Source organism: Astatotilapia calliptera, chromosome 3 (genome assembly GCF_964374335.1).
Source record: "Astatotilapia calliptera chromosome 3, fAstCal68.1, whole genome shotgun sequence".
Taxonomy (NCBI): Eukaryota; Metazoa; Chordata; class Actinopteri; order Cichliformes; family Cichlidae; genus Astatotilapia; species Astatotilapia calliptera.
In genome coordinates, this window is record NC_137424.1 from 78,520,320 (window position 1) to 78,533,640 (window position 13,321).

Sequence of the window (13,321 nt, forward strand, 5' to 3'; positions counted from 1 at the left end):
GTATTGCCCTTTAGAGAGTGGTAAGTGGGACTCTTTGTTCATCATAACGTGGCATATAGTAGGGTGGACTTTGACAACTGTTTCCCTCCTTTGTTGCAGGTTTGCACTATACTGCTGTCTTGTCATATGCTGTTTTGTTTGTTACATGATGCTTTTATAACGAACAGTACTTTGGGGTGTATTTGTTTTATGTAGATCTTTTATTAATGTGTGTAATGTTTTATGCTTTGTTTTATTGCTTTAGTGGAGGTGTGGCCGCTTGCTGAGGGGCTAGACACGTGAGGTGGAATCCCCTTCCTGATGCATGCGAGTGTACACACCGGGCATAGGTTGATTGCACCATTTAGAGTTTAGTGTAAGTGACAGTGAGGTCTGCAGTGAAGTTACACGGGTGAATAATTGGTGGCACCCTTGGGCACTCCTCCCTGTAGGTTGCCTCCTCAAGTGGCCGGTCTCCACTATTTTGTGTGGTTATTCTTTTATCATGCTGTGATTGTTTTAGGGTAGCATCGTGGTAGGGAGTCTGGTCATTTTAATCATCGTTTGTTAATAAAGTGTTTTAATTAACTATTTTGCCATCTCAACCCTGCTACCCTAGGTGCCTTCCTGATTTTATAGTTATGTTTTTAGTAGTTCCTCTTAATAAATTTTGATTTGTAAACTTCCTTTGTCTCACCTCTGCCGTTAATAACGAGTCTGTGGGCTTTGGTAGCCAGTGCAATACGTACATTGGCTAGAGAAATCTTTCCTGGGGTGTAACGGCCTCCCCCAGGTGGCGTTGTCAATATCTTAGTTACCGTCCCCAGTTATTCCTCTATCGCGACACCACATTACGTTGTCAAGTTCAGGTTGTCATATCTGCGTCTTATGTTTCCTGTTTTATTTTTTAAGAGATCTTGTGTTCCTGTGTTCATTGTGTTTAGTTTTACTCTTCCACTGTGAGGTCGTTATGTTCATGTGTGTCAGCTGTTCCCCATGTGTTCCCACTTCTCTCATTAGCCTCCTGTGTGTATTTAGTCTGTGCCTTTTCATTCAGTCCTTGTCGGATTGTCTGTGTTGTTCCCATGCCATGTCCTGCGTTCAGGTTTTCACATACACTCAACAAAAATATAAACGCAACACCTTTGTTACTGCTCCCATTCCCCATGGGATGGACGTAGAGACCTAAAATTCATTCCAGATACACAATATAACCATCCCTCCCAAACAGTGGTCACAAATCAGTCCAAATGTGTGGTAGTGGGCACATCTGCCATATTGAGATAATCCATCCCACCTCACAGGTGTGCCACATCAGGATGCTGATCTGACATCATGAGTAGTGCACAGGTGTACCTCAGACTGCCCACAACAAAAGGCCATGCAGATGGACCAAGCGAGTGATAGGGAGTCTGCCGTTGGTCAAACTGGTTGTTCTCTTGGTGCGGCATTGAGCGTCCCAACCTCTGAGGCAGAATCGACTGTGGCTCCACATGCTGTGTGTGACGTGTTGGTTTCCCAACATAATTTGTATAATTTTACAAATCAGATCACACTGCAAGTGTAAATGTAATCCTCAGAGTATTGGAGGATTCCTGTGAGGCTGACTGGTCACGACAATAAATGAAAGCATTCTAACTTGTTGCCTTTTTGTTGTGAATGCAGACCAGAGAAGACACTACACAGAGGTCACACTTGTCATTTAGACAGCTGTTAGCACATGATTCTCCTTATGGGGACCTGATACGTTTAATATGCTGATGAGAATACAGCCCAGAATAAGCGTATACTATAGCTTTTATTTTGGAAAGAGACATTTCTCTGTAATAAACTCTCTTTACCAAAGATGAGTGATTCCTCAATCAGATAGATTTTTTTTTTATTACTTTGTTGTTTCAGCAACATTAAATTTAAAAACTGTACTTTTGAGTTAAAATATATATTTATAATTTTAATAAATGACAAATTAAAAAGTCATGAACATTTTTTTTTGTATCGAAAAAATATCGAACCGTGACTCCAAAGTATCGAACCGAACCGTGAATTTTGTGTATCGTTGCACCCCTAATATATATGTGTAATATATATGTGTCCTTAGTGTCGGAACAGAATTGGGGGAAAAAGCTTTTGAATAAGTTGCCTCTGGAAAAATCTACAGAAGGAGTTTAAAGTTAAAGAAGTGAGAGAATGGCTCAATTTGATCAGTGTGAATTTTGTCATTGTTGGTTTTATAATGACCTGTTATTTTATAAGATTCTTGATTTATTTTTGTGTTGTGTTGTGGTTTTGTTTTTTTGTGTTGTGTTTGTGTTGTTTTATAGGATTTGTGAATTCATGATTCATGTTTGTGTTCACTTGTCTGTGTGGAAAATTGTGTTTGCTTCTTTATTTGTCACACATTGTATTTGTTGTAACTTATACATGACTCTGCTGGTCACTCTTGTAAAACGGATTTTAATCTCAGTGAGGTATTTACGTGGGCAAATAAAGTACACATGCAGTGAAGCACACACACTGTTTAGTAAAGTCATGTTGTGGAGCTGTTTCACTGATCAATGACTGAGTCTGAAGGAGGTTTTCTGACTTCTGGAACAAACCTGGAAGTTTCTCTTCAGCTCTCTGTATCAGCTGTTTGTAACTCTCAACTCTTTCAGCTTCTGGAACAAGTTTGTGTGAGCCGCAGTCAAGGAGCCACCAGAGGACACCTGCTAACCATCGGCATTATGGGTAGTGTAGTAGGAGACACTCACCTGACATGAAATACTGACGGAAATAATATATGAGACCTCCAAAAACCACAAGAAGAACCAGGAGAACCAGGAGCACAAGAACAGCTTTCGCCCAAGATGGAAACTGTTCTGTGGAAAAAAACACAAACAACATGTCCTTTGAACTCTGATCTCAATGTCCTGCACTGTATCATGGTTTTTATCTCCATGTCTGACCTTTGACCTGCAGCACTACTTTTTGTCTCAGGATGTCTTTGTCCCTGTAGATGATGCAGATGTATTCTCCACTGTCTCTCTCTGTGGGGTATTCCAGGGTCAGACTGAGGTCTCCAGTTCTCAGCAGGTCTTTGTTCATCTTTGTGCGACCACAGTAACGGTCGTCCTGCTTCTTAAGGTGGTCACTTCCATTTGAATATCCATGGACCATCATGATTTCTCTGTCAAATCTTGTCCACTCCACTGTGGTGTCCTCAGGCAGGTCAGGTGTTGTTTTGCATTGCAGGATGACAGACTCTGATCCTACAACGACCTCCTCCTCCAGTTCTTGGTCTGAGAGGACAGTAAACCAAATTATAAAAATTGCATCTGGAAAGTTTTCCCAGTGTTTTATTTGTTCCACATTTTGTTATTCCAACATGGATTAGATTGAGTTTCACCTCACATTTCTACACACACAATACCTGGGGATTCCCATGATGCATTGAGTTTTTCCTTTCCAGTCACCTTCCTCACTCACTATGTGTTAATAGACCTCTCTGCATTGAATCATATCTGTTATTAACCTCTGTCTCTCTTCCACAGCATGTCTTTATCCTGTTTTCCTTCTCTCACCCCAACCGGTCGCAGCAGATGGCCCCGCCCCTCCCTGAGCCTGGTTCTGCCAGAGGTTTCTTCTGTTAAAAGGGAGTTTTTCCTTCCCACTGTCGCCAAAGTGCTTGCTCATAGGGGGTCATATGATTTCTAGGTCTTTTTCTTTGTATGTACGATCTGCTGTACAATATAAAGCGCCTTGAGGCGACTGTTGTTGTGGTTTGGTGCTGTATGAATAAAATTGAATTGAATTTAACAATACCCCGCAATGACAGGCTACTGTTTAAATGATTGCAAATGTATTAAAAATAAAAAAAATGAGAATAACATGTAATCACAAACTTTGCTCAGTGCTTTGTTGAAGCAACTTTGGCAGCAATAACAGCTTTCAGTCTTTCTCAGTATGATGCTGCAAGCTTGGCACCTATTTTTAGGCATTTTCTTTATTCTTCTTTGCAGACCCTCTCAAGCACCATCAGGCTGGATGGGGAGTGTCAGTGCAAAGGCATTGTCTAATCTCTCCAGAGATGTGTAATTGGGTTCTTGTCTGGGCTCTGGCTGGACCACTCAAGAACAAAGACAACAAAGTGGTGCCGAAGCCCTCCTATGTTATCTTGTCTCTATGTTTAGGATCGTTTTCCTGTTGGAAGATAAACCTTCAGCCAGTCCAAGGTACAGAGCACTCTGGAGGAGGTTGTCATCAAGGAGTTCTCTACACATTGGTGCATTCAGGAAATCTTTTAGTTCTTCCACTGTAAAATGTCCCACAACATGATGCTGTTTTTTCCAGACATGACACTTGGCATTCAGGCCAAAGATTTTTATAGTGGTTTCATCAGACCAGAGAATTTTCTTTTTCATGATCTGAGATACTTCAGGGGCTTTTTGGCAAACTCGATTCAATGCATACTGTCTCAGAGGTCTGCAGACAATTCCTTGGACTTCAAAGCTTGATTTGTGTTCTGACATGTACTGTCAACTGTTGGACCTTATACAGACATGTGTGCCTTTCCAAATCATGTCCAATCAACTGCATCTATCACAAGTGGACTCCAATCAACAAACATCTGGCAGATTATCAGAGGGAACAAGGTTCAACTGAGATTAAATTTTAGTGTCCCAGAAAAGGCTGTGAGTACTTTTGTACATCTGTTAATTTTAGCTTAAATTTAAAAAAAAATTTAAGCCAATTTTTTTCCATATTCATTATGGGGGTATTGTGCAGGAAGAATTTGGAGGTGAAAAACTGATTCCATCCATTTTGGAATAAGACTGTTACATAACAAAATGTGGAAAAAAAGGAAGGGCTGAGAGTATTTTCTGGATGTTCTGTAACTAAAGAAGCAGATTCAGTCACATTGATTTTAATCATAGAATCGACCTGATCTGAGATCTGAGCATCTGTGTTACTGACCTCTGACTCTGCTGCCAGTAAAAATAAATATCAATAATCAAATCATTAAAATCTCTATTCTGCATGAAAAATATCAGGAAAGCTTGTGAGCCAAAACTGTGCCAGGTCTTCACAGTACTACTGTTAGTTATCACACATAAGTAAGAGACCATGTGGGGTTATTGTCTGTCCCTATTAGGCAGGCAAGCTGCTGGTTTTCCTGCACATGTAAGAATTTCTGGATCAAATCATCCTGATTTAGAAGATACACCAAAAATTGTACCAATAAGATTCCATTTTCTTCTTCTTTGGTGTTCATGTTTTTATTTTTCCAGTGTGGTTGCATCTAGAAAACTTTACCACTATTTTATCAGATTTCAGTACTAGAAAAATCTTTTATGTTACTCTTTAGTTTGACCTCTGACCTTCATAATCACAGGTGTTGGGTTTTGTACCTTTGACGTGCAGCTGTATGTCGGTCAGTTTCAGTTCTTTTCTTTCATTTCCGATGGAGCAGGTGTAGATGCTGCTATCAGTGGCTTCGGGGTTTCTCAGAGTGAGGCTGAAGTCTGAAGTGTCCAGAGCATCAGGCCTCATTGATGTGCGCCCTCTGTAACGCTGGTTTTGCCCTTTAAAATCATCCGTTTCCTCTCGTCGTAGGTGGACAGATTTGGGGTTGAGATCATTGCGAGTCCACAGCACTGTGGGGTTTTCCTCAGGTATAAAACCTGAGTACTTGCAAGGCAACAGGACAGATTTTTCCCCCTCATACACCTCCACTACCGGAGCCAGGGCATGCTGGGAAACTGGAAGGAGACACAAGCACACACAAAAAAAAAACACTTATTATGTGTATGCAGTAGATTTTGTCCTTGGGTTGATATAAAGTGGTTTCAGAAAGTTGCAGAATATGTAACATCACTCTCAGCCATGTTTTATAAAAAGTATTTAAACACGGATTCTTCCTGTCCAACAAGCACTGAAAGGACATCAAAGATGTTAAAGAAAACTGATGGATGACTGAACAACACTGAGGTGAAAGGAGGAAACCATCTCTTATTTTCTTGTATCGGTGTTCTTTTCTTATTGAAAATGAACACAGATACAAGCAGATCTGAGCTCAGACGCCTTCCTGTAATGAGACAGCAGGGCTAACAACGACACCACAGTCCATCAATTTGTAACAAATAACCTCACCATGCATCAACATCAAATGAGGCAGAAACACAACCACACAGAAAACAAACAGTTTATTAGTAAACAGACATCCCAGTGTTACAACACATAAAAGTGTCACCACTGACAATGTTACACACAACCGGCAACATAACCAATTTTCATCTGTATCATTGGACAAGTTTTTTTCTTTTTTTTTTTGCCACAGTCGTTAATCTTGTCAAACGTCACTACTCTCTGGCAGGTTTGTGGTTCTATCAGTAAGAAACAGAGACGTCTGGAACACACAGATAGTTCGTCTTAAACAGATATGAACTCAGCTGTAACCCTGTGAGCGCCCTGCATGAAGTCCCAGAGGGGGTTATAAGGAATAAAGTCAAGTAGAGTCAGTTTACATCCAGTGAAATCATGTTAGACTTTATGTTGTCTAAAAGCACAAACAGCTGCGTTGTTGTGTTTGCATTCAAAGAGCGCTCTGAGTACGAGGAGCAGGAGTGGCAGCAACATCTTCATCTCCAGTTAAAGTCCTGATAACAACAACACGCAGCTGCTGCTGCACTAAAGGTTTGGTCCTCTTACGATAACCTGATCATTTCCTGTTGAGCCTTCAAAATATTTATTTATTTTTTTTTTCTTTTTACAGCAAATGACAGAATTAAATTTAGAGGAGAAACAACATGGCTAGATTGCTGTTTGCTGCTCTATGGGATTAATATTCTGCTGTCATTTGAAACTTAAATTTAGAAATTAAACTTTAAGCTTTACAAAACTGACAGTAGGATTTTAAGGTTTGTCAAAACATTTTTATACATTTACATCGTTTTGCATTTGAGGTTTCCTTCGTCACACCAGCAGCGAGGATGTGCAGCTGTTTGACTCACTTGTTGTTACAGTCCTGGACCCGTGGCCCAGTGTTTAGATTTTGTATTATTGTTTTTAGGCTGTTTTCTTCTATTGTTCAAGGTTGCTAGTTTTTTGGTGTCTGTTTTGTATTTCCGAGCCTGTGGATTCCTTTGCTCCTTATGTCACTCTGGTCCCTGTACTGTGTTAGTATTTTCTCTGAGTTCAGTCTGTGGATTTCCTGTTTTACTTTGAAGGTCTTGTCTCATGTTAGTGTATTCTGCTTTACTTCCTTGTCTTGTCTAGCCTAATGACTTCCAGCTGTCTGTCCACCTGTTCCTGTACCTGCCAGTGTATTTTAGTCCCTGTCAGTCAGTACTTGTTGTCCTGTTGTTAGCATCATTTCTCCCTCCTGCTGTGTCTTTCCTGATGTTTTCTTGTGTATTTCGGTTCTAGCTCCAGTTTAGGTATTCTGTTTGGTTTTCCTTGGTAAGCAATAAAGCTGCTTTCAAGTTCATGTTTTGCCTCAATGAGTCCACCGTGTGGGTCCTCTTCTCCTGCCTGCACAGCACACACCATGACACTTGTCATTTTTCAAAGACACAACTTTGTTTCTTAGTTTTTTTTTCTTTTCTAAAAGTTAAAAAATAGAAAGAAAAATAAAAAAGAAAATTGAATTAAATTTTTTTTATTGAATTGAATAATGAGAAACTTTATATTTAATTCTAATAAATGTTTGTAATTTGAATTTTTAAGTTTGTTCTTAAAAGTTAAAACAAATCTCATATCTAAAGACTTAAATACTTAAATACAACACTGAAATAACCACAAAAAAGTACTGTACCATAAGAAACTGGGAAAAATTCAAAGTACCTAAATCACAAACTGTAAAATATTCATTAAACTAAACAGATCATCTGAGGAAGCTAAGGTGCTGGTCATCAAAAACATGGTGGATCCCCAAAAATATCAGTCAGCAGCATGATCTAGACTCTAAACAAGTTAACAAACAACCACACAAATCACTTATGAAACACACTGAAAGGATCAATTCAGCTACATCTGGAAGAAACAGCTGCATCCATCAGACAGAATTGAAAACATTAAACTACAGGGAGTGCAGAATTATTAGGCAAATGAGTATTTTGTCCACATCATCCTCTTCATGCATGTTGTCTTACTCCCAGCTGTATAGGCTCGAAAGCCTACTACCAATTAAGCATATTAGGTGATGTGCATCTCTGTAATGAGAAGGGGTGTGGTCTAGTGACATCAACACCCTATATCAGGTGTGCATAATTATTAGGCAACGTCCTTTCCTTTGGCAAAATGGGTCAAAAGAAGGACTTGACAGGCTCAGAAAAGTCAAAAATAGTGAGATATCTTGCAGAGGGATGCAGCAGTCTCAAAATTGCAAAGCTTCTGAAGCGTGATCATCGAACAATCAAGCGTTTCATTCAAAATAGTCAACAGGGTCGCAAGAAGCGTGTGGAAAAACCAAGGCGCAAAATAACTGCCCATGAACTGAGAAAAGTCAAGCGTGCAGCTGCCAAGATGCCACTTGCCACCAGTTTGGCCATATTTCAGAACTGCAACATCACTGGAGTGCCCAAAAGCACAAGGTGTGCAATACTCAGAGACATGGCCAAGGTAAGAAAGGCTGAAAGACGACCACCACTGAACAAGACACACAAGCTGAAACGTCAAGACTGGGCCAAGAAATATCTCAAGACTGGTTTTTCTAAGGTTTTATGGACTGATGAAATGAGAGTGAGTCTTGATGGGCCAGATGGATGGGCCCGTGGCTGGATTGGTAAAGGGCAGAGAGCTCCAGTCCCACTCAGACGCCAGCAAGGTGGAGGTGGAGTACTGGTTTGGGCTGGTATCATCAAAGATGAGCTTGTGGGGCCTTTTCGGGTTGAGGATGGAGTCAAGCTCAACTCCCAGTCCTACTGCCAGTTTCTGGAAGACACCTTCTTCAAGCAGTGGTACAGGAAGAAGTCTGCATCCTTCAAGAAAAACATGATTTTCATGCAGGACAATGCTCCATCACACGCGTCCAAGTACTCCACAGCGTGGCTGGCAAGAAAGGGTATAAAAGAAGAAAAACTAATGACATGGCCTCCTTGTTCACCTGATCTGAACCCCATTGAGAACCTGTGGTCCATCATCAAATGTGAGATTTACAAGGAGGGAAAACAGTACAACTCTCTGAACAGTGTCTGGGAGGCTGTGGTTGCTGCTGCACGCAATGTTGATGGTGAACAGATCAAAACACTGACAGAATCCATGGATGGCAGGCTTTTGAGTGTCCTTGCAAAGAAAGGTGGCTATATTGGCCGCTGATTTGTTTTTGTTTTGTTTTTGAATGTCAGAAATGTATATTTGTGAATGTGGAGATGTTATATTGGTTTCACTGGTAAAAATCAATAATTGAAATGGGTATATATTTGTTTTTTGTTAAGTTGCCTAATAATTATGCACAGTAATAGTCACCTGCACACACAGATATCCCCCTAAAATAGCTAAAACTAAAAACTACTTCCAAAAACATTCAGCTTTGATATTAATGAGTTTTTTGGGTTCATTGAGAACATGGTTGTTGTTCAATAATAAAATTATTCCTCAAAAATACAACTTGCCTAATAATTCTGCACTCCCTGTATACGGATCACACACAGGAATATCAAATACACCAAGAAAACAGCTTCTTCTCTAATATCAATAATGACTGCTGCTATTATACAGATGAACAAACAGGGGATTCAAATTGAGAATAAATGGTCAGTTTTCCAGTTTAACTGTAGAGGTCTATAGATTTTAATCATATCAAGGAATATCTAAACCAGTTTTCATATCCACTCGATGTCATTGCCTTATCTGACACTTTGATTAATATGGATAAAGGAGCAGACTTTGAACTGGAGGGTTATGAACTCAGGTATATAATTCAGAGAAATAAAGGTGGAGGAGCAGTGGCCTCAGTATGTGGACAAATGTCTGAAACTGAACGTGGTGATGACAGCGATTGATGATGTGTTAAATGTATAACAGTTTAAACCTAAGCAATAATCTCCAGGTAGTAAAACAACATACTGTGTGAGCCTGTTCTCTAAGATTAGCAGAACCACATCACATCCTGCAGCTCTCACAGACACGTTTTTATAAATGACATTGAATATAAAACAGGAAGTGGACTTCTCAACCCTAATAATTTGGACAGAAATAAAGATTACAGACAAGTAAGAACAGAGTAAATGATAAATGCTTTAAAAACAAATCAGAATTTTAAACAAAGAAATATGAGTAATGAGTTTTCTATATTTTCAATATCAGTGTTTAAGTGACTCATCAGGAAGTTAGACCGCGGCGAGAAGAGAAACTGTCAGAAAACAACAGAAGTGGAAAAGTGTTAGAAGTAATAATAGTGGGGTAAGAGTGGGAGGCGGAGGAAGGAGGGACAAGACTGGACAACCGATTTTCTGGATTAAAATGTGAATTGAGGCTTATCTGCTAAAAAATAAATAATGATTAAATAAATTACTACTTTTTCTGTGAGTACTTTGTCCTAATAACTTTGAAACAATAACATCTAGAGCAATATTTTCACCTCCGATTAAATCTTTGTGTTAGCTTTATTTTGATACCAACATTGTTCACACAGAGTTTGTAATTGCAGAGAAATACTCCATTTATTTTATACAGTGCATTAATTTAAATCATCACATAAACACCACACAGTGAGATTATCTGCCTTAAACTGTGGTGTGAGTGCAGATTGATCTGCATTCAGTTTCTTACCATTTATGAGGAGCAGGATCACCAGCAACGTCTTCATCCTCCTGTAAAAAGCTCAAACAAACACAAAGTCCTTTAAATCTGCTGCTGACTGAACAAAGAAAAAAAAAACACTCAGCAACTTTTCTTCAGCTGTAAGCACATAAAGAAAGTTCACTTTTGTTTTTAAGAGGAAGTCAGACATGTGAAATGAAACTGCCCAGTGGGAAGGACACTCTTTACAGTCCACAGCTTCCACCTCAGTGCTGACACAAGGCTCATCAGCAGACTGACATGTATTAAATGTCATTTGAACAAAGAACCTTTAAAAACTGCTGCCATGATTAAAATGTTTAAGTAACCTAAAGCTTCAGCATGTCTCTATATTTGTGATAAGAACCTATTACTCACATAAATCTTAACTCTGGGCCTCAAACGTAAAGACACAGGGGACTTGGAGCTTATCTAAGCTGTCATAGGCAGAAATCTCTGAAATCATCCATATGTAGGACAAATCTCATATATAAGTTTGAATGTACTGTAATGTTCAGATTTTTCAGAATAATTCCTGGAGAAATATCTGTCTTTTAAAAAGATTTAATTTGCTTTAGCGGGTGAAATTACAATTTACAGCACTGGAACGTGAACAGACCAAGGATAACCCTCAAGGACAGTCACGCCGAACAAAGCTCTCGAACTTCCAAAGACAGAGTGCCAACTCATATGAGCACAATTGCATTGTAAATAAAATAATTACAACATGTTTATTTAATAATTGAAATCAAAAATCTCAAATTTTCAACCCCAACAGTACTTAAGGAATTTTGTCCTAGTTTTTAATTGCTTTTAAGGTCCAGTGTCCTCACTGATAACACAGAGTTGACTGTGTTTAATAAGTCTAAGATTAGATTTAGTCTAAGATTAGTTTTAAGTTTTGCAATTTAAGCTGGACTGTTTGAAACAACACTGCTGGGACATTTTTGCACCACCTTTTCAGAGCAGGTAGAAACTCGTGATGGTCCTGGCAGGTCAGGTTTGTTCTCCTTCTTTCCTTCCTCTGCTTCCTCTCTGTGTCTCCTTCCCTCTCTCTTTCCTCTCGGGTGGCTGGCTTGATCTCCAGTTTTCTTGGGCTCTGGCTAGTGCGGCTGTTTGTCATCAGCTGGCTGCTTCCTGCAGCCTGTTAAAGAAAAGCAACCAAATATGCATCAATCCAAGACTCCACACCACCTCAAACAGTTACAGCTATCATTCACTCAGCCGACTCTAACAAGTCCTCTTCTCTTGAGCAGAAAACCCTGTGATGTTTCTGCTGGCATGTTTTTGAGTTGTGCATTTAACTACATATTTACTGACATTATCACAGAAAATGTTCAGCACCTCAAAACTACACTGGAGAACCAAAATTCTTATTTTAATTGAAATTCTCAACTTGTCGAATAAAATAGTTTAAGAGTTAATACATATCTTTCAGTGAACCCTTGCAAAAATTGCAATTGCAAAAATTCTGATTGGCTGTTTTGGTCTCCAATCAGTATTGTGGAAACACAATGTTGCTAAATCCAGTGGAGTGTTTGGTGTAAACTAAATCAAAAAAACACGTTTGGTTAGTATGTTTAATGCTTTTATTTCAAGTTATAGATTTTTTAAGACCATCATTGGTGTGGTATGATGGTGCTATCGCATCGTCGAGAAACAGATGTTGAAGGAATCAGTCCTAAAGGGATGTTTCCTCCTCAGCCTAGCTTCTTCCACAAGGAGTGATTTGGATTTCCTCTGCAGCTAAAGAAGACATAACAGAATGAAAGAATTGCTCCAAAATACTACACTGCAGCATCAGATGAGTTCAGATGTTTGTTCTTGCAGTTCCTTTCATTAAATATGTTGTGAAATTGTAGTTACAGATGCAGTTGTGGAGTTTAAGTTAACCTATGGTAAATTACCAGCATAGTTTTCTTATGGAGGAAGTTCATGAGTTTCTAATCATGTGACTCCTTTCATGACTGTTGCAGTTTTAACTAAATAATTTAAATCTGTTTTATGGCAATGGTGCAGTTGAGTCAGCAGTCAGAAATCTGGTATCTTTGTTGCTTAACAACATGGCCTCAAACCCTTCAGGAAGAAGGATTTGATCCTTCAATGAAGATTTGTTACCAGTGTAATGAAGCAATGCCTCTGCAGATGCAGTACACATCAAGACGTGAGCCTTATGAAGAGGTGAGATGCAATTACTGATTTTGATGTAAAAACAAAAAAAATATATGGTATAACACTTGCTGTTTTCTAAATCTGCAGGAATCCAAGTTATCCATTGTGAATAGAAAATGCAAGGTAAACCTAGAAATTACCTAAAAGAGATTACCTAAAAGGTAAACCTAGCACATTACTAGAATCCAAAGTAACTACAAGTAATTTTGGATCAGTAACGACCTGTTGCGTAACATGCAACCCTCTCTCACATTTTAGCTAATTCATCCAATTACCTGAAATTAAGGACTTCACAGTAACAAGGAGGAGACCACAGTCCATGCTAGTTTGTTTGTGGATATATAATCTCTTTTCAGATGTTTCTGAAAAACTGTGTTTCAGTTACAGTCCACGTAAACATAATTAGTTTCTT

The 13,321-nt window shown here is 39.1% G+C and overlaps 1 long non-coding RNA gene across 1 annotated transcript; it reads left to right on the forward strand.

Moving 5' to 3' along the window:
• The first annotated feature begins 6,440 nt into the window (after positions 1-6,440).
• LOC145425908 (uncharacterized) lies at positions 6,441-7,444 on the forward strand. The gene is made up of 2 exons (XR_013906675.1): positions 6,441-6,651; positions 6,731-7,444. It is a non-coding gene; the product is annotated as an uncharacterized LOC145425908 (long non-coding RNA).
• Positions 7,445-13,321: the final 5,877 nt, after the last annotated feature.